Consider the following 27,811-nt stretch of genomic DNA (forward strand, 5'->3'; position numbering starts at 1 on the left):
AAAGTACTTATTTATAGCAAAAATAAACTATGAAATTTTTAACCCATAAAAATAAAAAATAGTATGGCTAGAATAATAGAATTTTCTTTTATTTTCTTATCCCGTGAATATAAGTTTGATTAAGAGCGTGTAATTAATGTATAGAATTAATTTTATAAAAGACAAATTAATTAAATCATTCATAAAAGACAAATTAATTAAATCATTTTTGTTTTTTTTTAAGGGTTATTATTAATTAAAGTTGTATTAAAAATGGGTTGACTGTTTAAATTATAGTGAAAATTTTGTTTTTTTTCTTGAGTATGAATAACATTCATATAACTAAGTAAAAATTTCTAATTAAAATTTATTTTAAAAAAATTCTTTTCAGGTTAATTTTTGAGTCATATTTTTAAACCTAAAAGAATTATGAGCAAACGAAAAACAATTGATGCATTCTTTAAGAAAAAAGATGCTAGCAGTTCAGAAATTAGGACACCTGTGGCTGTAGAAACAAATCTTAATACTTCAATACCTGATGAACACTCCTCCAAATGTCCAAAACTTCAATTTGAAGAAATAGATCGTGATCCAGGATCGCGTTAACAAATATGTGAATTTTCTATCAACCAACAAGATGAAATCCGACGAGCTTATCTCAAAGAAGGTCCATATCAACCTGTAAATATAGACTATCCATACAATGATGATACTCATCATCGTCGATTTCAACCTTCATCATGGTTTGGTTCACATAAGGATTGGTTGGAATACTCACCTTCAATGGATGCGATATATTGTCTACCTTGCTACCTTTTTAGTAAGAAACCAATAGGTCGTCCTGGCCCCCCCATGTTTTTATTCCTGGCTACGCCCCTGGTTATTGACTTGTGTCTCCCTAGGACGTTCCTCTAAGTGGAACCTATTCTTATCTACATCAATGGCATCTAACTTCCCCGTAATTGCCTTGATCTTAAGACCCATTTTAAGACCATATGCAAGCTGGTTCAATTTGGAAAAGAAGATGCGTACCTCTTTTGCCTTCTTATTCCGGGTCATCACTTCCCGTTGTAAAACTTCAGTGGAAAAGTCATCCAGCAAGTCGTCTGCTTCAAAAAGTACATCTTTCAGCTTTGCCACCCAATCCTTGATGGCATGGCTTTGCGCCTGCTGCTCCTCTGCATCCTGAAGCACAGCTTTGATTGTTGAAACCGTGTTTTTGAGGTTTTCAAGCTCATCTTTGACACCCCAGAGCAGTCCAATCTCTTTGAGAGCTAGTTTGCCCAGTTGGCCAATGATTCCTTCAGCTACGTTGAAGAGAGCTCCTTCAGCCATTTCTCAATGGTGGTGAATGAAAGGAATCCTTGAAATAGTAAAAGGTAGGTAAGATGAGAGCAATGGTTTGTGAGGAGAATGGCTTGGGCGGAGTGATCAATATATACAAGAAAAATAATTTAGACGTAACAGTTTAGATGGCTGTATGCTACCAATGACTTGTCAAAAAAGCATCACATGAGCCGTCAAAATTGACCTAGCCTCGTCTATATCTATATCTATATATTTTATTTTATTACTAAAAGTTAAAGCGTAGCATTTAATATTGTTACGCTCTCGTTGAGCCACATCAACTATTATGTCATTTCCAATTTTTTTTCTGAATTTTTCCTACAATTTTTAATTACTTTTACTAAACTTTTTCCTAATTTCAAAATACTATTATTAAAAAAAAATGATTTTAAGCTAAATCTCCACAATAAAGCCCAATCTTTATAGCTTCAATTATGTCCACTGTAAAGCCCAAAACATGAATATTACATTGCTGTCTACCATAAAGCCCAAAACCCAACCCTTTATTCTTTTTAACGCCAACCCTTTCTTCTATAGACCTTTAGCTTGACTAATGCCAACCTCTCTCTCTTCCACATACAGTTTCAAAACTTCAGACCTTCAGCTTTCTAACGCCAACCTCTCTCTTCCCTCCTTCGTCTCTTCCTCTCCTTATTTAAGTAAATCACTCCTTCATACCTCATCAATATTTCCCCTCCTTTTGCTCTTTCCTATCTTTCACAGTTTCAAAACTTCAGAATTGCGGCTTTCTCTTCCCTCCTTTGTCTCTTCCTCTCCTCATTTAATTGAATCAGAAAACAATATATTTGAAGAAGTGCTCAGAAATACTGACAGACAGAATGTGCATGATTCTATTTATAGTCATAGGTTCAACATTATATATTCAAAGAAACTCCTATTAATTATTTTTTTCCTAAGTTATTGAATCAAACATGCATCCAAAATCTGTTTTAAATGGAAATAATTCAACTTATGATTATTCTAGTTTCTTGCCTTTTGCAGATTCTAAATTTTCTCAACAATTATTTTTACATCAAAATCATTAGAGACGAACACCCACAATTTTTGCATTTTTTCTTCATTGAATACCAATTGAGCTAATGTGGTCTTCCCTAAACCTCCAATTCCAACTATCGGAAGAGCTGACACATTCTCTTCAATATTGGAATCTAATAAATAGTCCATGATCACCTTCTTATCATTCTCTCTCCCAATAACATCTTCAACACGTACAAAATAATGAGTCTCCCTTACCCTATTGACTTGTGTCTCCCTAGGACGTTCCTCTAAGTGGAACCTCCTATCAGCTGCAATGGCATCTAACCTCTCCCTAATTGCCTTAATCTTATGACCCATTTTAAAACCATATGCAAGCTGATTTGATTTGGAAAAGAAGATGCGTACCTCTTTTGTCATCTTGTTCTGGGTCATTACTTCTTGTCGTAAAACATCAGTGGAAAAGCCATCCAGCAAGTCATCCGCTTCGTATAGTACATCTTTCAGCTTTCCTAACCAATTCTTGATGGTATGATTCTGCCGCTGTTGCTCCTCTGCATCCAGAAGCATGGCTTCGATTGTTGAAACCGTGTTCCCAAGCTTTTCAAGCTCAGCTTTGACACCCCAGAGCAATCCAATCTCTTTGAGTGCTAGGTTTCCCAATTGCCTAATGATTCCCTCAGCAACTTTGATGAGAGCTCCTTCCGCCATTGCACACTAGCAGGTGAATGAATGCTAAAAGTTCACTCTTTAGACAAGTAAAGGTAGATAACTAGATGAGAAAGATCGTTTGTGGAGAGAGAGAGAGAGAGAGAGAGAGAGAGGGTTTACAGTGGACGAAATAAAGAAAAATGAAGAAGATGAAACGAAGAAAGAGAGACAAGCTGAAGAAGGAGAGGAGAGAAATAAAAATGATTAAAAATTGTGTAGATATGAAAAAAAAAAAAAAAAAAACAAAAACAAAAACAAAAACAAAAACAAAAAACCTGGCTTGTAGTGGGTAAGTGGGTGGGAAAACTAAAGTAAATTGATCCATAATTATTAATTAGTGAAGTATATAAGTTCAGCAAAACAACTTGCCACTCCAATGATTTGGAAATATTACATACTGTACAGGTTCCCAATTTTTTTTTTTCAAATTCAATTTTGCAAGTGACCACTTCCTATTAAAATAGTCTTTATAATGAAAAGACTAGGTTATGATATAAGCAACTTGTTTAAGTGCTACTCCTATATACGACCTCCACGAGTAGTATAAAGTATAAACTCGTTCAAAGTTCTGCAGGATCTCTATTGTCAAGGTTCTGCAGCTGGCAATGAGTTCTGATCGGATAAAGAATTAGATTTTCTTTGTTTCAATGATTCTTTCTCCAATATTTAAAGAACTAAAATTAGCAGGCAAAAAAAAATAAAAAAAGAGAGAGCTGCTCGACTGTTCTTATCGGTGGGTGAAAGAATAAATAAATAATACATTTCTTATGGCAGATGCAAATAATTTACATAATTATATCAAGGGCCTTAAAAAAAAATGTGAAAGTCAATAAGAAGGAAGGGGAGGAAAAAAGAATCAATTAGAGAACATGATGAGGAAAGAAAATGCTTCAATATTCAGCACCAGAATTTTACTTTGGAATCTTGATGATAAATTGTGTTCTATGGGAAAAACTTTGGTGCAATTCATTTAGGTGTTATAGCTAATTAAGTTTGATTGCGTGTTTGTGTTTCATTGATAAATTAACAAAATTCTTTCAAAAGTTTAAACTATTTGAAAATTGTGAATTTAATCACTTTATTATAATTCCAAAACTCCTCTCACTTTTGACTTAACCATTATTTTAATGGGGTGTCCAAGATGTGAGATTTTCAACATTTTAAATTCTCCTAAAATTTTAAGTAATTAGGAAATAATGAATATAATCACTTAACTTATCAGTTGATTGACATGGTTATTTTACTGATTTTTAACTAGATTCTTTCTCTGGAAAAAGATGTAAACATCAAATGCAACATCATTTGAAACTGATTTCAACTTTTGAGAACAAATATTGTAACATGCACCAACTTGAACTTGAATTTGAGCCCAAAGACGACTTTTTTTTTTTTTTTTTGAAAGGTGCTTTCAGAGAATAATATATTTATGACAGTTTTGGCTGGCATTGCTTGCTCATCAAAGTATTTCTTGGTTCAGAAACTTTTTCCAGGAGATTTCTATTGTTTCTTAACAAGATTAATTTTTAATTAGAACATGTATTTTTTTTTTTTTTTTTTTGAGAAAAAAATTAAAACATGTACATAGAAAAATAGGAATTTCATTCCAATAGAATTCTTTTAGTATATGATGGTCAGAAAGCAATTTTTATCCAACACATTAGGTTGCCAACCATACTTTCTTGAGGGAGTTGAATTTATCTATCACAGAAGCTCAAGGAGTTATTCTTTGAATAAGTTTCCGTTGCATATGTTGTAAGTTATTGATCAAACATACTCTTTTTGTCATTACTTTATTAATTTATAAAAATTATAAAAATTGTGATTTTTGTATAAAATTTAAAAAAAAAAATCTAATTAAGAAGCCCCTCGGTCATTAATAAATTCAACTATTAATTGATAGTTGATACTATACTATGCTGAACACCATGTCTATTTTTGTCATTTAAGTTTTTAGAATAACATCAATAAATTAAGTTTAGATAATAAAAAAATAAAAATAAAAATGACAAAATTTAGGTATTGTTTCTTAGGTTCTTTTCTTAAGATTCAGCTATGTAGCTACTTAACTAAAAAATACACTTTCATCTCCTGAGAAAAAATCAACATGACAAAATCTAAAAAAATCCACATGGCAGAATCTTAAATGGAAAACTTAAAGAACAACATCCAAGTATTGTGTCTAAGTTTTGCTATAAAAAAAAATATACTCCAATTGAATTCATTATTTTATTTTTTTTAGCGAGAATTGGATCCATATTTGGTCATGTTTGGAAAATGAAATAACTATTCAGTCCAGAATTGCTTAATAATTTCTTCTTGAAAATGACAAAATGAATAAATTTTTCATTTGGGGGGAAAAAAACAAAAAGTTCATCCTCAACTCTATTGGAAATAGAAACACTAGGAGATGCTAGGACTAAGAGTATAACTGATCTACTTTATATTTTACCAATTACAACTTATTATATGTTTGAATTTTATCCATTTTAAACTTTTATTATTTTACAATGAAAGAAAAAATTATAAGTGGCAAAGTGTGATGGATAGAATATAAAACTAAACATAAAAAAAGAGACACAAACTGTTTATTACTTTTGAAAACTACTATGCAATTAATAAAACCTAAAATGCAGTACGAATTTTTAGTACATAATTCCATAAATGGTTTATGAATTTCAAGATGCATTTGGAAATATTTCAATTAATCCAATAATGCTTACTCCTTCAATCTCCCTTGCATTGTTTTTTTTATTTTTTTGACAAATCTCCCTTGCACTGTAAACGTGAAAGGATCTTACGCATGTCCACTTACAGACTTACTCATGATATAGGTCTTGGGCTCTGTTTTAGGTAAATTCGAGAAACGGGCTGAATTAACAGCCCAATTTCCACTTTTTTGTTTTTGTTTTTTTAAATGTCTCTTTCTCTCTATTGAAAATTGATCTACTTTCGGTGTTGCCATCATTTTCAAGTGCAACTGTGACGTGAAGGTCCATTTATAAAGCCTATTCAATTACTCAAGCTGCCATAAGGCCCATGATAATACCAAAACCACTCCATTTAGCCATTCATCCTAGGGCCTCAGAACTTAAAGCCCATTATTGCAAAGGGCAAAAGCCAAAAATGAATGCTCATGGTCTAGTTTACAATTTTTTTTTTTTTGAAAACGAAGCAATTTTCATTCAATTATTCAGTGAAATACAATCTAAATACAGTGCTTCAAGAGCTGGTGGGGGTGAATCTTCTAGGCATATAATTTCAGAATCTAGTTGGTCCGCAAACCAGGCTAAAGAATGGGCCACTGCATTGGCCCCACGTTTGATGCAACTATCAGTCAGGCTTCTAAAACTCATGGCTAAGGTGCGGATATCCTCGTAAATATGTCCCAATCTGGACCTGTTAACCCGTCTCCACGTGAGTGACTTCATAACTGTAGCATTATCACCTTCAAGTACGATCTCCCTAAACCCAGCATCAACAGCAAATTCAAGGGCTTTCCGACATGCTAACACCTCGCCCTCTTCGCTGCTAGCAATGTAAGGGCCTCTTGCTGATAAGACAGCCATGAACATGCTTAAAAATGGAAAACCAACCAGAGAATAAGAAAAATCAGGATTGTAGATAGTAATATTATATCGTAGTCATTATAATGTTTTTTGCTAGCTTTTGGATTAAAATCAGGTGGAATAACCATCAAGTTGTTCAAGATATTAATATGTGAAAAATTTTCAACTTCTAACATCTTATTTTAATTTTCCTTGAAGCAATTGTCACTATTTTGAGTATTTATTTAAATAGCATTAATTTAATAATAAAAATTATTAAATGGAGTATGACTTTAGAGTTCAACAAAATTCCTTTTACAACTTTAAAGAAACCCTAACTCGTTAAATAAAAATGATCTTTTATTTGTTCTCTTGAAAAAGTGAAAAAGAAAAAATAGTAATTTTAAAATCTTCTTGTTCCTTCAAGTGTGCGTATAGATGCAATCAACCATGATTGAAATTAATATTAATCAACTTTTCTTCTTATGATTTTTGCCTATACCAAGGATCAGACTGTCTTTGGTATTTCTAGTTGCCACTTACTGCATGAATGATTTGGAACCCAACAACAATTTTCAAAATGAAAAAGAAATTATAATTGATTTTGATAAGTATGAGTTAAAATCAAGCTGATTGGATTCAGAGATTCAATATATGAATTTAAAATTATACATATTTTAATTCTCAACATGATTTAATAAAACAATCACAATAAAAAGAAAAGTGAATAATATAAATTGAAGAAGAAATAATTAATTTATGAATGCTCATGGTCTAGCTTACAATTGAACATGTTCCAAAATGGAAAACCAATTCAGAGAAAAAAGAAAATCAGGATTGCAAGTTTAGCTCCTGAAATATAACAGAATTTTGGTATAGGAAATTTTTTGCAGATGACTTTAGTAAGGAAGGATCAGGTCGTAATATTATATTGTAGTCCTAATAACGCTTTTCGCTAACTTTTAGATTAATAAATAAGTATAGAGTTTCCCTCTTTTGCAGAATTGAAGTGCAGGAACACGCTAGTAGATGAATTTCCATTAAGCTATTAACAGATGTGTCTGAGAATCTGATCGTAACATTAGATGATAGCTATTAACTTCATATCTGCTAGACATGTGACCTAAATGTTTGCAAAATGCCTGAACTTGAAATGCAACCACGAGTCAAGTTGCATGTTACATAGGATCAATCATCTAAAAAGTACTTGATGGAGTTGTTTTAATTAAATCTACCTTATTATAATCTGCAACTCTATAGTAGAAAAACACATGGCCTTCTCGCATTGTCAAGGTGGCAAATTCACAATCAAAGTCTCAAGATCTCCTTTCTAATGATAATTCTATTTTGATCACCATGCAGATAATGGATAGGCCACAACAATTGTAGCCTGGTTCACCATACGCGATTCAGTGCATCTTCAATTATACATTCAGATTCAGCTTTGAGTGTATTTGGTATCTTGGACAATTAATGGATACCTGTTTCTTCTGCTTGCTGGATGATTGGAATCCTCATAGTATTACCATGATATGATCCTAAATGAAGTAGTAATAGGTCCNACTTTCTGAAAGAAAAGAGTGACAACATTACAATTATGACTTGATTAATCATTTTTTTTTTTCAATTATCACTTGATCAATTAAAAAAAAAAAAAAACTAGTATTGCTTTGTTGCTAACACTGTATAGAAGTAAAAGGGTGGTAAAACACAATTTGAAAATAAAATTTTACCTTTGCCAAAATGAGTGGCAAAGCTGAGGCCTTGGAAAACCTAAATATCTAGCCTAGATGGATATATAAAGCATACATGACGAAGGTCAATTTTTCCCTTGTATGATTCATTGTCATCCTAGACTCATTAGCTAGGTCTATGTTTAACTTTGAATTTATCATTGCTAATAAGGAAGCATCAACAGCTTTGTCTTTTGCTACTTAGGTCTATGTTTTCAGACAAGGTCAAACAGTAATGCTGAAAGAATTAATATTGTCTTTTGAACTTTTAGTCAATTGAGTTACTTCATATAAAAGTTTGGGAGAAAAAAAGAAATGCTTTCAATATGATAATTATATGCAATATTATAGTTTCTTTTTGTAAAAATGTAAAATCAGAATTCATATACCTAGGTCAAAAGATATACTCTGCCGCTGTGGTGAACAAAGACTATAGTTTATAGAAAATAAAATTACTGGTTGAGACGCATGAAAATGGCTCAAGATGTGATTAAAGAGAGTATGTTATGAATATACTTTTAACATTATTCTTTTCAACCATCTATTGTATATGAAAGACATCAATCTTATTGGCATTCTTAATCATACTCAAATGATAAGCAATCAGAACAATAGAAACCAGCATCAAATGCACTTTCAGCTGCATTTAAAACTTAAAATCCACAAGACAAATAAGTGTTGTGCTTCACCACCCATGGAGTCCACTCAGCTGCAAATTTCAAATTTCCAAAATATATTAACAACTTAGATGATTATCAAGATGAAAGGATCATCTAAAGTACAGTCATAGACCAGAAGTTAGAACCTCAAGCAATGTATCAGTAAAAGACCAGCATAGGCAAGTTCAGGTGCAGCTCTTTTTTCTTCAATTCTTGCACCACCTTTCCATATGCAATATTATATTTGATGGTGGATGAAAAGAACAAGGGTTCTTGGCTGACAAGACCAAATTTTCCCTACTCCATTTAATTTGAAAATTTTGAGATTAATATAAATCATAAGAACTTTGCCCACCTGAAGATCATTGTATCACTTTGAAGAACTGCTGACTTCTCGCGCTTTTGCTTTGTCCAACTAAAGCTCAAGTTTCGCCATCTGGAATATAGAAATAGAATCAATTAAATATATTTGCTCATTTAATAAAGTTAAATTATTGAAATAAACATAATTAACTTCTGTATCTACATTTATGTCATGTAATATCTTTCCTATTGCGTCATAAGCATCAACGTTTGATCCAGCAGAAAATGAACTTGTGTAGGAAGACGCCAGGCCGAGAGACCTAAACTAAGCCATTCATGTGGTAAGAAAAAAAAGGAATAAAGGCATAATACTTGCACACATACATTCATATGTTGTGGTTGCACACATCTTCATTAAGGAACTTAAGCCACTAAAGTATCCATACTAAAGAAGTCGAAGATGCAACGAATTCTGAATCTTGTTCTCACAAATACAGTTCCACTATCAAATATAAGAGAACAGACTTATGTCAACTTTTTCCTGTTTGCCTCTGCCATTGTAGCCATAAGTGGGATAGCCAATGACACTCATTCTTTTTAAGAAGGAAGGCTATCATATCCAAGAACGTTGTAGAATCCTCCTTCATTTCCACACCCCTCTCAAGAATTGCTGCTTTTTTCTACATTTCACAAGTGACCATGCGGTGCATTTAGGTTGTACCTATGTACTACGTATCTGCCTAAACCAAAATGTTTGCTGAATGCCTGCATATAAAAGGTAATCATGTGAGAAGTTGGTCATCTAAAGAGAAACAAGAAATTGATAAAGTTAGATAGTTAGTATCCACCTAACATTTATTTGCCACTTACTACAGGGGAAAAAATAAATAAATGAGGCCTTCTACTGTTGGGGTGGCAAGCTCACAGCTCTAGGGGATGATATTGATTGCTCATTATCCAAAACGAGAAAGTTTAGAACTCAAAATAACTTGTAAACTAACAAACTGAATTGTGGCCCTCAAACTTTTTATGGAGTACTGATGGATCCTTTTAAATTCAATTCAGCCTCATGGTGATATAAGCTGTCTCAGGTCATACCAGAGCATTTTCACCTGGCATCATTCAATAAGTACCATTATAGATTTCAGAATCTAAGCTCCTCTTTTCAAATATGAATTCAGTAGGATGCTTATCAATTTTGGCTTAAAAGAAAAAAAAAATAGAAGTTAGGATTTTATAATCATTGTCTTCCCAAAGTTTCTCACTGACCAGGGGCACAAAATGAATACCATCCCTGAAATATATCATTTCTAGAAAAAAAATCTAAGCTGTGTTTTGATGCAAACTATTCTATCAAATTAAAGTTACTGACACTAAATTTCATATACTTAAATATGCATAGTCATTAATTAAACCATTAAGTAATTAAAATCTTTGGGCTCACCTCTCACAAAAGAAGTGATAAGAACCACTGCCAAAGACCGCTTTTACATATTTATTTTGGTCACTAAAAGACTTATAAGAGCCGAAGTAACCAAAATTCATTACAAGCCAGAGATTGTTCCAGAAGTTACAATTATAAATGAAAGATGATCAAAGCCTAAAGCATACATATAAAAATGAGGCATCTAGTTCTAATTGATAAGAGTAGAAATAAAAAGACACTGACCCCTACTTTCATTATAAAATACGGTAAGCATTATGAATAATCTGCCATAATTAAAATCTTTTTCTTTATTTATTTATTTTTTTTCCTTCAAACATACAAGGATTACCTCTGTAACATTCGATTGAAGAAAAAAGCCACTAAGCAACCATTTGGGACAAGTTCTAAATCCAACGCAATCTACCATGCATGATGAGTGTGAACTCATTAGTACAGTTTGTCGGACGGAGATGATTCTTCACACCTTTGGAAATGAACACCGGTGTGGTGCCTGCCACAAAGCCTCCGATGCCAAAGTTAGTAAAAGAAGCTTTCTAGGAAATGAACAATGTAGTTTGAAAGAATTAGAAAAATCTCTTAGTGCTATTTTCTGTGTGTATGTACCTGTTCTTTAGCAAGGTGGGAGACTTATATACGTTCTTATGGCTTCTAACCGTTGGTGTAGTTATGGAGGTCTTTATGCTCCTTTTGGTAACGTCTGGGGCTGTTTAATGTGCCATCACTATCCTTCAACGGATTGTACAGTTGTTTTTGTAACCGTTTTGGGTTTGATTCCCTGCATTGAATGGTCTTGGATATATTCGTCAGTAAAGCATATGATCGTCTAACATAGCCAGAGTTTGTACTCGTCCATGTCGATGGTAGCGTCCGTGTGTACTTGAACTTCGTCAGTCCCGTCATACCATATAAAAATTATTAATTAAAAAAAAAAACCCATTAATATTTTATACTTTTCCAAATCCTTCTTCAATTCGGAAACTTCTCCGACTCTATAAAAACACGGCAAACCTTTTTTTTTTTTCTCTGAATTCGCAAAGCTCTCTCTCTCCATTTGACTACCATGACAACTCGCTGGAAGTCCATGGCGAGTGTGACAGTGACGGCGGAGGAGTCTCAAGACTGCTCGATCTGTTTGGAACAGTTTGAGGTCGGTAGTGAGGCCAGAGAGATGCCATGTAAGCATAAGTTTCATTCTGCGTGTATCGAAAATTGGCTACGCGTTCGCAGATCGTGTCCTCTTTGCCGATTCGCTATGCCTCTAGAAGAAGAAGAAGAAGAAACTGGAAGACACGATGTGCGTCATCAACAAGAAGGAAGAGGCATCCATCAACATCAACCCATGTGGGTCCGCGTAGACCGGTCCATTTTATTTAGTCCTATACTTGTTGTTCATCTCGGTCCGTATCGCGTTCAAGTTTTTTATTCGGGCTCAAATCGTTTTCGTCGGGTTGATTCGGGTTTGAATTTGGGCTCGGATGTTGATTCGGTTGTGGATATGGATTTGGATTCGGATTCGGATACGGTTACAGATATGGATATTGATTAAGTTTGATGACTCGTCCACTCGATCTACAAGACATGGAGTTCTAAAGACATGAATAGAAACACTAGTTATTTAAAAGAAAGATTCATAATTTGTACACAGCTGTTCTTAGTCAAACAAATAATCAAAATTAAACTTTTCTTTTTTCCTTTCCAAAGAGTATATGTTTGTATATCTGTTTTAATTAGTTCCTTTTTGTTTTTTAAATAAATAATTTTGGGTTTTTTTTTTCAATGACTTTTGTATTTTATTGCATTATCTTTCCAGGTTGAAAGAGTGGAATTTGTGAATTAAATTAATTGGTGGCATTCCCATAAAAATAAAAATTAAGTGTCAAGTTCTCTGTGTGTGAGTGCTATTACTCTTCCTACAGTTTGACACTTTATGAGTTTATTTTTTCAACTTTTCCTCCTAACTATTATTGAACCCAAACAATTTTTGTGTTTCAACATAGCCAACCACTAAAGACCCCATGAATTGATATTTCTAAGCAAATGAATTAAGATTTTTAGCAAATCTAAATATCATCCAAAACAGTGTATTAATTTCCAAAAAGATTGCCTACACCAGCAAAAAAGGACAAAAACTTCAATTTGATAGCGTTTTTTAATTGGAAGAAATTTGTAATGAGGTGGGAAGAAAATATGGAAAACTAAATAAAAGCCATATGCTAACCCCCATGACCATCATAATCACCAAAGAAAAGAGTGGAATTGTCCAAATTTAGATAAATCATGCTACCCAAAAAAAAAAAAAAAAGGCAAAATAGCATAATCTGTAGAAAATAATTGAGATTATGAGTCCACTTAATAGACCCATTGAAAAGGACCTAGAGAAAGGCCAAAATGGCCATATACCACTTTTTAAGATTCAAATCCCTCCTCCTTATTATATTATGAAATTATCAACAAAAAAAGAAATCAAATGTTTTATTTAAACTTTCAAATTAGTAAATATAAAATGAAAAGAAAAGAAAATTGTCCAATTTGTCCCTTGCCATTTTTTTTTTGTTAAATTACAAATTACACCTTCTAATTTTGTCCAAAAAATAAAATTCTTAATTTTTTTGTGAAATGCGCATGTGTAAAAATTATAAGATTGAAATGAATAAATTAAAAGTACAAAATTAAATTTGGAGCAAAGTAAAAGGGTGTAATTTGTATTAACTTCTTCCTCTTCTTCTTTTTTTCTTTTAGTTTTGTGCTTTTCTAATTTTCTCATTCAAGACATAAATGGCATCAAATTTTACTATTTTGAGTATTATAGCTTTAATTTAAGGGGGGAAAATTACCAAATGAAGTGTGGGTTTAAACTTTAAACTTCAATAACATTCCTGTACAATATTGCTTCAAAGATTTATAATTTAAGAATGATATGATTATTATTATTATTATTATTATTATTATTATTATTATTATTTAATAATATAATATGATAGGTTCACGTGACATAAAGCATATGTTGATGGCAAGGTTGTCAAAATTGGAATCCTACGTAGGATCGTGGGAGGTAGGTAAGATCGTGGATTGTAGGATTGAATCGTAAATCATAAGATCCTACCAATTTTCAGATTTTAAGCAAAAAACCTATTGATAGTGACTTTGTATGTTATATAATCACTTAAAATATGAATCCATCCATTAAAAAAAATTTGTATCATAAAATGTAATTTGCACACACTACATCATTCTTATGTCATTCTAACGAAACAAAATATATTTAACTTTTGACATAATGTATCTAAAAATTTTAGTACATGTTTAATTAGCAATTAAGTAACGAAATATTATCTATACATATGGAAAATGTTTTCCAAATTCTAAGTTCCAAATCCAAAATAAGTTAGGCTAGTTAGCATATAAAAACTAACTAACTACAAATTTACAATATGTAATCCAAAAGAGAATTCACAATCTAAGGTAAACTAGCTAATTACAAATATGAAATCTAAAAGAGAATTCTCATTCGATGGTTCTTCTAATCTAATCAATGTCATTGTCATATCCCATTTCATCATCTATATCCTTCCTAGTATCAACATCTAAAACGTTAAACTTAAGTACTATAAGTTTTTTTTAGATTTTATGTTGACATAGGGGTAAATTTGGGACTTCAATTCATTATTGGGCTTTTGATAACCCATTGGGCTTGTGAGTTTAGGTGGATTATCTTACCCAAATGAATCTCACTTAAAAAAAATAAAAAAATAAAATAAAAATCAAGCCAAATGGTAGGATCGGTAGGATTGGTAGGATCCCATATGATCCTATGATCTTATACGATTCGACAAAATCCTACATACGATCCTACCATTTTTACGATTCTGCTATGATTTTAAACTTTTTGGTAAGGTGAGATCGTAAAATCGCACAATTTTACGATCCGGATCGCGATTTTGACAACCATAGTTGATGGTTTTACTTATCGTCATGCAACGAATTGGAGGAATTTTCCAACAAAATGGTTTGGAGGTAAATTTCTTTCCAAACAAAATATAGAATCTATATATATATATATATATACTAGTCGCTAACCCGTGCGATGCACGGGAAAGTTCTTAGAGGATAGGGTTAACCTACACGGTGGAGTCATACCATGGCTACCAAAGTTTGTTCCTAAGGTTGGACTCAAAATTGTCAAAAATGGTTGTGAGTATGGCTCATTTTAATCACAAATACAAACATAAAAACTATTTAAAAATCAAATAAATAAACCACAATACAATGAAAAGTCAAATTCTCAAACTTTGATAAAATTGCTGCTGCTCTTGGCTTAATAACTGGTAATTTATAATTACATTAACACTTATCTTAAAATAAGTAGGTTGCTGAATTAAATAAATTCTACTCAGTTCAAGACACACAAGCAATTTTTATAGTGAGGCTAAACTTTCTACTATAAAAAAGCTAATTGGAAATTATGTTTCAAACAAAACATATGTATGCACATTTATGTTACCAATATCAACATGTAATACAAAGTTTAAAGAAAATCAAACCAACCCATCAACAAAAAAGTAAATAATCGCTATGTTTTTTCTAGAACAATTAGGTAAACAGCCATTTCACTATTTTAGTAAGGATGGAAAATTTTTTATTAAATAATCCTAAATACTTCTGATACAATTTTACGGTTATTTGGAATATAGTTATTTAAAAAAAAGAGAGAGATAGAGAGGCTCATTTGGACAATGAACACCTCTCTATCTTGCTGTGATCAAATCAAGCCTGCTTCATTTAGTAAAAAGCTGAAATTTTCGATTAGCATAGATGTTTCCACAATCCCACCCATGACAATTTATAATCCAACCTAGATTGATTCTAATGTGGGGTTGATTCTAATGCTAAAACCCATATTCCTAAGCCATATAAGCAACTTGCCCTTCCCTCTTTTACTATTTCAATCCTGTAGTAAAATTTGATATATTGAAAGGAACCAAAATTGAGGGAGAACCTATATTAGGGTTTCGAGTATTGATAAAAACCAATTTTAAATCAAAACAAAATCTAAACCAATTTCTTAAATCAAAATCAAACAAAATAGCCAAACCTAAATCCTATTAAACACCCTAAATTAGTATAAAAGATTTTACCTGTAGCCGTTCCAGTAATTTGATGTTAGGTTGGTTCCTATGTATGGGTCTTGCAGTGTTTGTTGGGCTGAGTTTGTGTTTGCGAAGGAGAGACAGAGACTGAGAAATAAGTTTTTGTATAAGGTTTTGTTTAGGAGTTGAAGAGAGTAAATTTTATCGGGTTTGTTTTGGGAGAAATAGTTATTGGGTTAGAAATAGTTATGGTGTTTAGGGTTTTAGTTTTTTTTTTTTTTTTTTTAATAGTGTTTTTTTTTATTTTTAGCCTTGAACTTTGAAGGGTGATCATGAGAGAGAGAGAGAGAGAATTGGTCCTTTTTTTTTTTTTTTTAATAGTGTTTTTTTTTATTTTTAGCCTTGAACTTTGAAGGGTGATCATGAGAGAGAGAGAGAGAGAATTGGTCCTTCTCCAGTATCGGTTTGGCTGCAGGGTTGTGTAGGAATAGGAGAGGGAGGGAGACAGCTGCGGTGGCAAGTAGGATAGGAGGTGTGGGAAGACAACCACGTTGATGCAGTTCACGTGGAAGCCATGGTTACACCTTCCCAACACACGAATCCCCTCTTCCTCCACTAACTCAGACAAGCAAATCGCACACTCTGCTACCGTTCTAGCCAGCTTCATCCCTGTCGAAAACACCAGGCTCGGACCTGCAATTAACGTATCAGCTGCCTCTTTCTCTAGCGTGCTTTTTGGCTCATCATGTTGTACTTCTTGTTGGTTTTGGGGTAGTGGTTGTTGGTGATTATTGCCACCACCACCACCACGTAGGAAGCAGCGAATGGCAGAGTTGAGAACCAAAGCACATATGAGTGTGCAGAGGAGGACGATGAGGACTGTGGCCACGTTTGCTTCAAAATCCCTAGAATTAGAGTACGGCTGCCAAAAAGAATGCTGATGTATTAATAGTTTTTTTTTTTTTAGGGTTTTATTTTTTTAATAGTTTTTTTATAAAAAAATAATACTGATGTACGGAGTTTTGAAAGACCAAACGTTGTAACTTGCTGCTGTTTTACTTAAAAATTGTGTATGTGGCAGCATTTTAAGGGGCATTTTTTTAAATTTGTTAATACCTCCTTAAATGTAGCTATCAACTTCTGCTGTTATATATAGTATATGATATATAGATAATAACTTGAGCAAGTTTAGACTATTTCACCGTCTACTCCAATGAGTGAAACCTGTTGTCAAAGTACATGGTGACTTTGACTAGTGATCATAAGATGCGAAATCATGAAAACAATGGTTTAGAGTGCACTTATTACAACTTGTTGCACAAATTGTTGTACAAAAAGTTGCCGAATCTGAATCTCAAAACATAGTAAACAAACAATACTTTTTTTTTTTTTTAATAAGAACAAACAATACTTTTTGTCACAACAGTTCTATGCCCATTTGGCCATGTATGAGTCACAAGATGTGAAAGTAAAAAGAAGTTGTCAAATACATTTCTTATTTCTTTTTCCTTAGTGCATTTCACCTTGAAGATTTAGAGTGTTTTTCTAAGATAATGTGCAGGGGCGGAACTATCTGGAAGGCCCCCCAAACTTTTCAAGAATTAAATTTTCACCCTGTAATTAACAAATATATGTTTCCCTCCTCCCTAGAACTCTTCATATTTCTTTTATGAATACCATAAATTAAATTGGTTAAATTCAAAATTTTGTTTATTATTTTGACCCCTCATTTTTAAAATTTTAGTTTCGCCCCTAATGATGAAAATGGATAACTTCACATTATAAAAAGAGCAAAATCTTGACTTTTTATCAAGAGATTTCTAATTAAGTATAAATATTTTATTATATTGAATTAGTCTATATTGATTCTCTATAATTTTGAGGGAACACATATTTTTTTAGTTAAAATATTTTTATTTACTTAAAAAAAAAAAATGAAACAAAAGAGTACCCCAATTAAGTATAAATATTTTATTTTATTTTTTAAAATTAGTAAAAATGAAATAAGATGAAAAGAAAAACCCTTCAAATCTCTATCTCTGTCTCTTTCTCTCTCATTGGATTTGCTAGCTATTGCAAAACAAAAATCATGCATGGAAGACAAGGCGGCCAAAGGGATTTTTGGGCATCAGGCAACATTAAAATTGAAGCTTTTATATATTTAATTTTTTTTTTTTAAATCTTCTAATTTTTGTAGATGCAAAATTTTTTAATTTTTGTTGTTGAATTTCTTATTCATTTGTGATTTGTTGATCTAAATTTTTTTGTAACTTTTTTTAAAAAATTTCTTATTTGTTTGCAAGATTTCACCTAATTTTTATTTATATATTTTTATCATATTGTGTTCAATGCTAGCAACAAATTATCTAGAGAACCCTTTTGAGACTTGATTAATTTTCATAAAACTTAATTCTTGTTGTTGTTAACAACTAGTATATATATAATAACTACAAAGATAAATTAAAAAAACAAATAAAGAACAAAGAAATGACTGGGTGGTGGTCCATTGTCCACCTAAGCTTAGGTTTTTTCTTTTTTTTCTTTTTCTTTTGTTGTCACCATCTTTAAAAAAAAAAAATTATTTTGAGGAGTGTTAGGGATTCAACAAAATGTCACAACATTCTTAAATTAGCATAAGGTGAGAAATTTAAATTAGAGATTTGTGGTGGCCCATGAATGGGTTGACATGTTCATTTAGGAATATTGTAAAATTATTGTGACATTTTATTGCGTCCACATTACTTTCTTTTTTTTTTTTTTTTTAATTTATTACTCCCTCCATCCCACTTTGTTTGTCCTCTATTCCATTTTGGGATGTTCCAAAATATTGTCTTTTTTCTAAAAATAAAAATCATTAATTTACTAATGTTCCTATTATACCCCTATTAATTTACTAATTCAAATTTTTGATAAATTTATTTAAGGATAGTTTGGAAACTTATACATTTTTAAAAGGTAGACAAGACAATAAATGATGTTCCCTTAAAAAGTTTGACTTTTCAAACAGGACAAACAAAGTAGGATGGAGGGAGTAGCTAATATTTTGGGCCTAATTAATACTCTTATTGGTATAGAGATTTTCCTATTAATTCAAATTTGGGGGTCTTGTTCCACTTAGGGAGGTTGGACGACTACCTAATTAGCCTAGTGGTAAGGCTGACGCCAGTGGAAGAAACATAATTTATATTGGAAATATTTAGGACAAAGTTATGATAGGTGTAAGCTTTACTATATTGAACTTATAAATTGATATGCCAAAATTATATAAAAATAATTCAAACATTTATTTATTGGGTGGCTGATGAAGCTCACTAATTACATTTATTGTTACATCAATTTGTAAGTTTTATTTATTTATTTCAATTTTTTTAGAAATATTTTCAACTTATGACATCTACCCCTAGTGATAAAATAAAATTGCTCATTTCTTTAGCATTTTCCATTAGGAAAACCGTGTGCAAATTACCTATTCAAGTTGATTTAATATATGCTTTCGGTGTTTCCCATTAGCATCATTTTCAAGATGTAGTGAAGTGCAATTGGGACATGAAGGCCCATTTATAAAAGCCTAGTTCATCACTCAAGCTGCCATAAGGCCCATGACAATACCAATACCGCACCATGTAACCACTTGTCCTAACTACTAAGGCCTCTGAACATAGAGCCCATAATATATAGAGTCTGTCCATTAATATTGCAAAAGGCAAAAGTTACAAACTCTTGCATTAAAAACTAAGTAACGCTTATTTACTTAAATTGAAATTTTTTTGGTGAAAATACTGTAATAAAACTAAAAAGTAGCTCAAATAGTACAGTAAACTCATGAATAGTACAAAAAATTGCAATGAGACCCATAAATAGTAGCAAAAAAAACTAAATAAAAAAAAAAAAAAAAAAAAAAAAAAAAAAAAAGGCTTTTTAAGCCAATGCCAAATGCATACTAAGAATTTCTCTCTCTCTCTTTGTGAAGTAGTGAAGTGAAATATCATTGGCAATAAATGATATTTTGGAAGGCCAAGTCATCAACCTGTTAAGCCAGAGATTGTTAGAGAATTTGCAATTGTAATTGAAGATGATCAAAGCCTAAAGCTTACAAATAAAAATGTGTTATCAAGGTCCATTGTCAATACTTGCTAATATGAACACCAACCTATGGTTTTAATCCAACGCAATCTACCATATAAGTACAAATATTTTATTTTATTTTTTAAAAGTAGTAAAAATGAAATAAGATGGAAAGAAAAATCCTTCAAATCTCTATCTCTGCCTCTTTCTCTCTCATTGGATTTGCTAGCTATTGCAAAACAAAAATCATGCATGGAAGACAGGGCAACCAAAGGGATTTTGGGGCCTCAGGCAACATGTAAGTTGAAGCTTTTATATATTTAATTTTTTTTTTAAAAATTCTTCTAATTTGTTTACATGCAAAATTTTTTAGTTTTTGTTGTTGAATTTCTTATTCATTTGTGAGTTGTTCATCTAAAGTTTTTTGAAAAATTTCTTATTCGTTTGTGAGATTTCACCTAATTTATATATATATATATATATATATATTATCATATTGTGTTCAATGCTAGCAACAAATTATTTAGAGAACCCTTTTGAGACTTGATTAATTTTCACAAAACTAAATATTTGTTGTTGTTAACAACTAGTGTGTGTGTGTGTATAACTACAAAGATAAATAAAAAAAATAAAAAATAAAGAACAAAGAAATGAGTGGATGGTGGTTCATCGTCCACCTAGGCTTAGATTTTTCTTTTTCTTTTGTTGTTGCCATCTTTAAAAAACAATTTCTTTTGAGGAATGTTAGGGACTCAACAAAATGTCACAACATTCTTAAATTAGTATAGTGAGAAATTTTAATTAGAGATTTGTGGTGGCCCATGAATGGGTTGACATGTTAATTTAGGCATGTTGTAAAATTATTGTAACATTTTGTTGGGTCCACATCATTACTTTTTTTTAATCTATTATCTAATTTTTTGGGCCTAATTAATACTCTTATTGGTATAGAAATTTTCCTATTGATTCAAATTTGGGGGCCTTGTTTTTTTTCTTTTTCTTTTGTTGTTGCCATCTTTAAAAAACAATTTCTTTTGAGGAATGTTAGGGACTCAACAAAATGTCACAACATTCTTAAATTAGTATAGTGAGAAATTTTAATTAGAGATTTGTGGTGGCCCATGAATGGGTTGACATGTTAATTTAGGCATGTTGTAAAATTATTGTAACATTTTGTTGGGTCCACATCATTACTTTTTTTTAATCTATTATCTAATTTTTTGGGCCTAATTAATACTCTTATTGGTATAGAAATTTTCCTATTGATTCAAATTTGGGGGCCTTGTTCCACTTAGGGAGGTAGGGCAGCTGCCTAATTGGCTTAGTGGTAGGATTGACCCCGATGGAAGAAACATAATTCATATTGGCAATATTTAGGACAAAGTTATGATGGGGGTATTACAATCTTTACTATATTGAACTTATAAATTGATATGTCAAAAACTATAAAAAATAATTTAAAAATTCATTTATTGGGTACTTGATGAAGCTTACTAATTACGTTCATTGTTATATCAATTTGTAATTTTTATTTATTTATTTTAATTTTTTTTAGAGATATTTTCAACCTATAGCATACACTCCTAATGATAAAATAAAATTACTCATTCCTTTAACATTTTCCATTAGGACAACCATGTACAAATTACCTATTCAAGTTGATCTAATCATATGCTTTCGATGTTTCCCAGTTAGCATCATTTTCAAGATGTAGTGAAGTGCAATTAGGACATGAAGGCCCATTTATATAAGCCTAGTTCATTACTCAAGCTGCCGTAAGGCCCATGACAATACCAATACCGCACCATGTAACCATTAGTCCTAACTCCTAAGGCCTTTGAACATGGAGCCCTTAATATATAGAGTCCGTCCATTAATATTGCAAAAAGAAAAAGCTACAAACTCTTGCATTCAAAACTAAATTAAGAATTTCTCTCTCTCTGTGTGAAGTAGTGAAGTGCAATATCATTGGCAATAGATGATATTTTCGGAAGGCGAAGTCATCAACCTGTTAAGCTAGAGATTTTTAGAGAAGTTGCAATTGTAATTGAAGATGATCAAAGCCTAAAGCTTACAAATAAAAATGAGTTATCAAGGTCCATTGTCAGTACTTGCTAATATGAACATCAACCTATGGTTTGAATCCAACGCAATCTACCATATAAGAATTGATTAAAAAAATTAAGAAGAAAGTGTTCTACATTCTATTTTCAACGCAAACTGAAGATAGGATAGAGACATTAGCAATTCAGTATGAGACAACTCAAACCCGCACTAGCAGGAAAAAAAAAAAAAAGGGCCCTGTTTAATATTAGGAGTTGCTTGCACCAGTTCTTATTATAGGTAGGTGAAAGAAAAAAAAAAGTATTGGGCTCTGTTTTAGATGAATTTGAGAAATGGGCCGAATTAACGGCCCAATTTCCAATTTTTGGTTTTTTGTTTTTTTTTTCTTAAAAAATAATAATTTGATAATTACGTCAAGAGATAAGAGATTTGAACCTTAAATATTTCAGATGAAAACACCAAAAAGTATCAATTAAACTAAGATCAAGAAATTCCAAATCAACGACAAATCAAATCATTTGAAATATCATTAGAATTTGCTCTTTTTTTTTTCTTTTTTCTTTTTTTTTGTCTGTAATATCAAGAAACTCTAAATCAACTAAAGATCAAACAATGAGAATTAGCTTCTTTAATTTAAGATATGTTTTTTGGGGATTTAATTTAATATGTGCCTTTTTAGGGATTTAATGGTTCAGAAAAAAGTTGATTTTGGCAACTAGAAGTTGATTTGTAATACACTCTCATATGTTGAAAATGTAGCCATTAACCTAAACCACGTAATCCTTGTGTATTCTTGTGTTCTCTATTTTTTGCTTCCACTTCTGTATTTATTCTAGCTTATTCAACATTGTATCTCAATGCTAATATTTAAAATAAATAGTTAAAAGTTTCTGTTATAAATGCTAGGAAGTACCAGTTAACTTCATGAGCTCACAACTAATTGCAATAATAATAAAATGGTTGAAGATTAAATGTAAGAATTAAGACACACAATTAGGATGTGGTGGGCTTGTGATTTTTGATTTGTCCAACTTATTAGTTTGGTGTTAATCCTGGAATGGCTCTCATTTAGTTAACCAACCATAGCATAGAGCCAATTCCTATCCTTCTACGTGTGCAAACTAAGAATCCTACTTGTACAAAAAGTCTATTAATTAGTCTAGGGTTTAGTATGCTGTATATAGTCATGTTATGGTTTATTGTAACACAAGATTTGTACTACACTTTCATAGGTTAAAAATGTAACCCTTAAGATATATTTCAAATGCATGCAATTTTATTTCTGAAAGTGAAGGAGCAAAGTAATTTGGTGAAGCATCACTTGTGCTGATCATTATCACAATTGCATGCTTAGGAGTCCTTTAAGAACACTCTACCTGTCCATTTTGCCTATGTTCTTTTTGGGGGTACTCGTATGATTTTTCTCTTAATTGTAGTAAATTCAGTCAAGCAAAACTTGCCTTTCTATTAAGTAACAAACTCCTCATTATATTTATGGCAAAATTTAGGTGTAATATATTATGTTTTTCAATCAAATTCAAATACATGGTTTCATTAACCAATAAATTATAAACAATTATATCTTTTCTAAGAATAATTAAATTAATACAAATATATATTTGAATTTAATTGAATAACATAATATACCCCTGTATCTGAGGACTGTAAATTCAGTGAAGCAGTGAAGCAAAACTTGCCTTTCTTCTTATTGAAAACGTTGTTGTTATATTTATACTTCTAAAATATATTTTAGTCCATATAAAGAGCTTGAAGTTTGATTTTAGTTCCTAAACTTTAAATTTTTTTTATTGTCCTTAAATTATAGAAAAATTATACTTTTTGTTCTAGCTTCTGTCGAATTTTGTTAACTTTAATCCTACATGTCTAATTAAGTAGCATTATCTTTAGCATTAGAGATTTTAACACATTCTTCCTACATGATCCCTTCATTTCATTACATTTAAAAAGAAAAAAAAAAAAAAGACACAGGAGGTGAACTAGTAGCACGAAACCATATACTAGTGAGTCAGTGACATATGGTATGAAAGCTTAAGGAGAAAATGTGTAACGTTTTCAACAATTTATAAACAAAAAATAAAAATAAACTATCTAGAGTTTAGGAACAAAAGAAAAATGATATGAAAACTTAGGGATGAAAACAATATTTTTTTCCAATTTATATACACNTTTTTTGAGAAAATAATTTGATTCCCTATAATTTTGAGAATATATATATATATATAAATTTTTTTTTTTTTTTTTTTTGAGGAAGAGCTTTCAGTTAAAAGAGATATTTGTTAATTTTTTTTAGAGAATTTCAACCTATGGTGTCCGCTCCTGATGAGCGCTCTTTATCATCAAACCAAGACACCAATCAGTTTTTGGTGTAGGCGGGGATTGAACCCTAAATCTCTTATACAACCATCAGAGACTTTACTAGTTAAGCTAACTGGAACCCACTGTTTATTAGTTAACTTTTACAACATTCCAATAAAGTTGGACTCACCTATTCGTTTTTTACGAATGCAATGGAATATTCATTAACAAAAGCCTTCAATTAATTATTTGTTATTTTTTGGGCTACTTAGAAAATGTTCTATGATTTCGTACTGCTTTTATTTCCTACTTATCATCATTTTCAAGATGCTTGCATTCATTATTTCAATTACTCAACTAAAGCTCAATTGCTTATTGAAGAGGTAGTGCAACTATGACGTGAAGGCCCATTTATAAAGCCCAAGTCAATTACTCAAGCTGCCATAAGGTCCATGATAACACAAAAACCACTTCATGTAGCCATTCAACTTGGGTCCTCTGAACTTAAAGCCCATTATTTTAAAGTGCAAAAGTTACAACATCATATATCATATCATATCCATATCCGTATTCGCATCCATGTTTCTTTCCCTTTTGTTACTTATTAGAGCCATTGTTAATATTGTCTAATCTCTAAGAGACTAATTTTAAATTGTATAGATATCATTCTCTACTCTCCTCACAATTTGATAATACAATAACACATATACTAATAATAGAATATAATAAAATATAAAAAAACAAATTAAACAAAATCTGAATGATTTAAATTAAAGAAGAAATAAACAACTTATTATGAATGCTCATGGTCTAGCTTACGGTTGAACATGCTTTAAAATGGAAAATCAACCAGAGAAAAAGAAAAATTATGACTGCAGGAATCAATATTATATTGTAGTCTTATAATGTTTTTCTGCTAGCTTTTGGATTAAAAACTTCTCTAGTGCCACGCTGGTGGAATAACAGGTTGCAGCTACAGCAATTATCCAATCATCTCTAATCATCAAGTTGTTCAAGCTATTAATATGTGAGGAATTTTCAATTTGCCTATGTTGTGTACAAAAATCTGAGGTGAATTTATAAATTATAAAAGACCACCTGTTAGAAACCTTAGCTTCTACAATATATATATATATATATATATTCTTTTCAAGATAACTCTTTTTAAGATAACAAACTATAGATTTCAATTGATTTTTCTATTTGACAATTAGGAAAGATACACTATTGTAAGGGGACTCTAGAATTGCATATTCAAAATTTGCTTATGATGCCCAAAACACTGAGTCTGTTGTGTATTTTATTTGCAACCTGAAGAACAAAAAGCAAAAGGAGTAGGAGGAATCACTCTTTTTGAGTTATTTATCAAACATTCTCTTTTCGTCATTACTTTAATTTATAAAAATTTTAAATAATTGCGATTTTTGAAAGAAAAAAAAAAGTAATTGAGAGGCCCCTCAGTCATTAATATGTTCAACTAGTAATTGATGGTGGATACTACACTACGCTGAACACCAAATCTATTTTTGTCATTTAAGTTATTAGAATAACACCAATAAATCAAGTTGAGACAAAAATACTCCAATTGGATTCATTATTTTATTTGATTTTTTTTTTAGCAAGAATTGGATCCATTATTTGTCATATTTTGAAAATGAAATAACTATTCATTCTAGAAATACTCAATAATTTTCATTGAAAAATAACAAAATGCATAAATTGTTTATTTGGAGGGAAAAAGACAAAAATTTCATCTCCAACTCTATTGGAAACACTAAGAGATGCTAGGACTAGGAGTATAAACTAATCTACCTTATACTCCACTAATCATAACTTACAATGAAAGAAAAAAAAATTATATATAACACACTGTGATTGGTGGTGCATAAATTGTTTATTTGGAGGGAAAAAGACAAAAATTTCATCTTCAACTCTATTGGAAACACTAAGAGATGCTAGGACTAGGAGTATAAACTAATCTACCTTATACTCCACCAATCATAACTTACAATGAAAGAAAAAAAATTATATATGACAAACTGTGATTGGTGGTACATAAAGTGGAACAAAAAAAAAATGAGACAAATATTTTATTGCTTTTGGAAACTATTGTACAATTAATAAAACATAAAAGGTGTCGATTGAACTAAGATTGAGGCTATCACCAAAAAATAAAATAAAATAAAATAAAATCTAAGATTGAGAAACTCCAAATTAACGACATATCAAATAACTTAAATTAACATTAGAATTTTTCTTTTTTAATTTTTTGCAATATCAAGAAACTCTAAATCAACTAAAGATCAAACAATGAAAATTTTCTTCTTTAATTTAATATATTTATTTTGGGGATTTAATTTAATATGTGCATTTTTAAGGGATTTAATGGTTCAGAGAAATAGTAGATTTTGGCAACTAGAAGTTGGAATCAAGCCGACTGGAAATAAAGCTTCTTAGATGAAGTAAAAAATGGTACAGAGTGTAAATCACAACTCATAACTGTGGATTTCATATTCTCTTGAACACAACTAAAATATTGTTTGCTAAAATTCCCTGGACCAAAATGACAATCATGAGACAAGTTGCACATTGGGTACAATAATCACTTATCTAAAAAATAATAAGTATTTAATTAATAATCACATTAACATTACTTGCCACTACTGTAGAGACACTATTTTGTAGCATAATCAAAGTCTCAAGCTTCCCTTTCTATATTTTGTAACAGTATTTTTAACCACCGTGATTAAAATTGAGTGATTTATTGCATTTGTAGCATTATATAGCAATGTCTTGGACGTCCAAATTCCAATGGCTTGTGGGAGAATGCGAAGTAACATGAAAAATAAATGAAAAACGAAGGAAAACGAGAGCAACCAACAATTTTTTACGTGGAAAACTCTCTATGAAAAGGAACACAGAGAGAAAAACCACGGGCTCAAGCCAGTCTTCTTGTGCACTATTTTCTTAAGGTATGTCTTAATACAAGTTTTCCTTCATCTTATATAAAGGGAAGGCGAAGAGTGTACACCACATCAGGTAAAATTCTATTGGCCAAGGCCATTGTTACATGCGAATGAAACATTTTGCTCCCTCAATGTCCTCTCTCCTCTGCCTGCGTGGTACTACAATGCTATGTAGACAAGGCACACATACTGTTACCCCTGAAAGGCTGAGACATTTTTTCAGGTTTAGCTCTGCACTTGGTTGTGGGAAGGTGCTTCTGCAGAGTGTACTAGGAGCTTTTCTTTTGTTGAACACATGCAAGACTCTATGAGATCTAATCTCTGGTTGTTCCTCATTAGCTTTTAGATTAATAACTAGGTATATAGTTTCCTCTCTTACAAAATTGAAGTGCAGGAACATTGATAGGAGATGAATTTCCATTAAGCTAGTAACAGATTTGTCTGCATCCGATTGCACCACTAGGTGATAGCAATTAACTTCATATCCGCTTGACATGTGACCTAAATGTTTGTGAAATGCCTGGACCTAAAATTCAACCATGAGACAAGTTGCATTTTACATAGGATCAATCATTTAAAAAGTACTTGATAGA

At 31.4% G+C, this 27,811-nt stretch overlaps 1 protein-coding gene and 1 long non-coding RNA gene across 44 annotated transcripts in view; both read right to left on the reverse strand.

Moving 5' to 3' along the window:
* LOC112028654 (putative disease resistance protein RGA4) overlaps positions 1-27,811 on the reverse strand; it is a 52,777-nt gene that overhangs the window by 14,250 nt on the left and 10,716 nt on the right. For 4 of the 41 annotated variants that reach the window (XM_065779679.1, XM_065779674.1, XM_065779675.1 and 1 more), the window contains one exon: positions 27,078-27,744. The exons of the other annotated variants lie outside the window; for them this stretch is intronic. The gene's annotated coding sequence lies outside the window, so the exon portion shown is untranslated. Of the gene's footprint in view, positions 1-27,077; positions 27,745-27,811 lie in introns of those variants that run through there. 41 annotated transcript variants of the gene reach the window in all.
* Positions 8,147-11,256, reverse strand: LOC112016477 (uncharacterized). 3 transcript variants are annotated; one of them, XR_010631426.1, is made up of 3 exons: positions 11,049-11,256; positions 9,658-10,038; positions 8,147-9,406 (listed from the first exon to the last, which is right to left on the reverse strand). It is a non-coding gene; the product is annotated as an uncharacterized LOC112016477 (long non-coding RNA). The 3 variants fall into 3 exon arrangements; XR_010631425.1 differs by lacking the exon at positions 11,049-11,256 and having other exon boundaries at positions 8,147-9,020; positions 9,326-9,406; positions 9,658-11,041; XR_010631424.1 differs by lacking the exon at positions 11,049-11,256 and having other exon boundaries at positions 8,147-9,020; positions 9,117-9,406; positions 9,658-11,041.

This window comes from Quercus suber, unplaced genomic scaffold (assembly GCF_002906115.3).
Source record: "Quercus suber isolate HL8 unplaced genomic scaffold, Cork oak 2.0 scaffold_215, whole genome shotgun sequence".
NCBI classification, from domain to species: domain Eukaryota; kingdom Viridiplantae; phylum Streptophyta; class Magnoliopsida; order Fagales; family Fagaceae; genus Quercus; species Quercus suber.